Genomic DNA, 3,154 nt, shown 5'->3' with positions numbered 1-3,154 from the left:
TTCCCTTGTATGGCCATGGCCCCGCCCCCAGCGTGCCTGGCGTCCTCCCGTCACTTCCAGGTGATGTGCGTGCGGCGCGTGCGCGTGCACAAGATGCCAGCCGGGAGCCCCCCGCTCCCGGCGAAGATACACTTGGCAACCCTAGTCAGGGCCATCATGGTCTATCCACCTTATAAACACCAGCAGGTTGTCTGTTTCCTATTCATGTCCAAATGTTGCTCTTTGGAAAGTGTCACCTGAAAGTCTATGTTACAAATATATTCTTTTTTTTTAAATTATTTATTAACTTTCCACAGACATATAAACAAAACACACAAGACAAAAACAAGCAAGAAACATCAAAAGGAGCACCCCTGACAGCTTATCTCTATCTTCTATATATTCGCTGTATGAGAATTACTTTTATGCACGTAACCTCTTCTTAAACATGAATAAACACTTCTAAGTTTTTAATATTGTTTACTGGCTATGATGGATCTTCTTGCAAATAACCTTCGATCCATTTGTAAAGTCTCGACCAGGTTTCTTCAAAAATTTCTTCTTTTTTATTCCGCAGTAGCATAGTTCGTTGGTCCATTTCTGCCATTTCCATTAATTTGTAGATTAATTCTTCTTTGGATGGAATTTCGTCCTGTTTCCAATACTTTGCATACAATATTCTAGCGGGTGCTATACCATGTACACATCTGATCTTTTAACGTCTTCTGGTATTACATTCAATAAAAACGGTTCTGGTACAAAAGGAATATTTATCTCTAACATTTTCAGTAACATCCCATGTATCCATGCCCAATATTTCTTAGTTTTTGTACACGACCACCACATATGAAAAAAAAGAACCGGTACTTTGTTTACATTTCCAGCAATTATTTGACATATTCGGATAAATTTTTGTTAGCATCTCTGGAGTCATATGCCAAACAAAACTATTTTGAAAATGCAAATAAACCAACGAGATGGTTAGCATACAAATTGAGAAAAGAAACAGAAAAGACACATATAAAGGCTCTGAGAAATGAAGCAGGAAAAGAAAAAAAAATACGTAAAGATTTAAAGAAGATCATTGAAAATGTTTATCAGAATTTATATCAGAAAAAGGAAGCCGCTCAAGAACAGATTGAAGAATTTCTAGAGAAATATAATAACAAACATTTACTGAAGAACAAAGAAAGATACTTAATGAACCAATTACATTTGCTGAAATAACTGAAGCAATACAAAAACAAAAGAAAATCCCAGATAGGCTTCCAGCAGTATTCAAGTATAAGTAATTTTTTTTGCTATCTCAAGATGTATACTGTTTTTTCCAATTCCAGTCTTAGGACAGTGTTTTTTATTGATTCTTGTTTGGCTTTCAGCCACTGTACCCCCTGGTCCACCTCTTCTGTTTTGCTTTCTAGTTGGTTTGTTGTTTTTATTAAGGTGGATATTTCTTCTTTATTTTCATGGATCTGCCTCTTGATTTCTTCTGTGAGGTCACCTGTTGGGCCAACGAGTCCAATTTTGATTGTATTGGCTTGACCGCATTGTCTACTGCAGCTGGGATAGCATTATCTACTGCCACTGGAATAGCAGTTTCAATTGCCTTGTTCACTGCTGAAGAAGCACTCTCTTTTATGAGCGCTTGCAGGTCTTGGGCTGACATTTGAGCTAGTTTCGTAATTACTGTCTTAGGTTGTCCTGGAGAGGGGATAGAAGCTTTTCTATCCCTAGACATTTTTTTAAACCAGCTCTCCAGCCCCTTCCCTCCCTTATTCACAAAAAAACACAACGTTAGCAAAGTCAAAATCAACAATTTCTTCAATTAATGACTGTCCTTAGATATGTTTACAATCCTAGTTACAATACTATCAATTGTTTTTGTTACAGGGGGAACACTTTATGCCTTAACAAAATTTACAATTATTCTTGTCGTTTATCAATTATTGATATTGTTGGAGGAACACGTTATGCCTAAACAAAGTTTTCACAGACTATCAACAGCCACCTCTATTACACATACAGTAAGAGTTACTTTCTGTCAGGCTCCCACAGCATCAAAGAAGCACACTCTTGTAGAAAGGTTTTACTTTATTTGAAGCTATAGATGCATGTACAGGATCACTGTTAGGAATGAGGGGAATCAAAGGACATGGCGGGTTATAGTGCATTCAAACAACTGAGGCCCAATTACGGGAGTTCCCGCGTGCATCATCAGGCCTGGGAGCTAACGGTACTAGGCGGCATAAACATATCTTCTTCCCACGGCACCTCCGTGAGATCACCCAAGCAACTATCTAGCAGCGAACCACCTGTGGCCTTGAGAGATATACTCGTTACAGCAGCTAAGCAATTAAGCGCATCAACAAGCATACATATGAAAACGAAAGCAGTCAAGCGCATCGATAGAGATACATATGCAACACAAGAAGAATTGGCAGCTTGTTGACACTTTCTCACACAGCTGACGTCTTCCTGTTTACTTTTTTTTTTTTGGAGTCTGTTCCCTCTGTGTCTTCTCAGGATGATGCTTGAATAATCCGGAAATGCATACATTTCTACAGCTCCTTCCTTCCAGAAAGCAAAAGCAAAAGTATGCTATGTAATTATAAAATAATTATAATATAATGTAATCCAGTGGATCTCCTTCTCCATTGCAGAAACCAAAGAAAAAAGAACCAAATTAATCCACAAGGCAATCTTCTTACTCCCAAAAAAGAAAAGTTTAAATAAATCCAAAACCAGCCCTCAAATTCCACTATGATATTGTAAAAAAAGACCAAGTTATCCAGTGAGGAAAAAAAAGGAAAAAATACCCAGAAAGCCAATATATTCCACTAAAAATGGCCAAAAAAGAGTTATATAATCAAACCAAGTAGCTGTTCACAATTAAGAAGATTATAATCCAATTCTGAGCACTCTAGGGTTAAAAACAATCAAAAGTTCAACCAGTTTAAAAAAACTGCTGGTTTTGGAGGGCCATGATTGTAGGTTTGGTTGGCATGCTTATTTATGGTATGAAAAGATGAAAATGGACAATTTCTTCAAGCGTCACTTGGTGAGACATGCGCTATTTATGACATGGATGAGATGTAAAAAATATTTTCGTTATATGAGACCACTTTGGATTGTACCAGCAGAGGTTTTGACATCATATTCAAGACAACAAGGTGAA

The sequence above is a fragment of the Gekko japonicus genome, unplaced genomic scaffold (assembly GCF_001447785.1).
Source record: "Gekko japonicus isolate JY-2015 unplaced genomic scaffold, Gekko_japonicus_V1.1 scaffold1322, whole genome shotgun sequence".
In the NCBI taxonomy this organism is placed as follows: Eukaryota; Metazoa; Chordata; class Lepidosauria; order Squamata; family Gekkonidae; genus Gekko; species Gekko japonicus.
The sequence above is the reverse complement of the archived record's forward strand: the minus strand, read 5'-3'. Positions refer to the sequence as shown.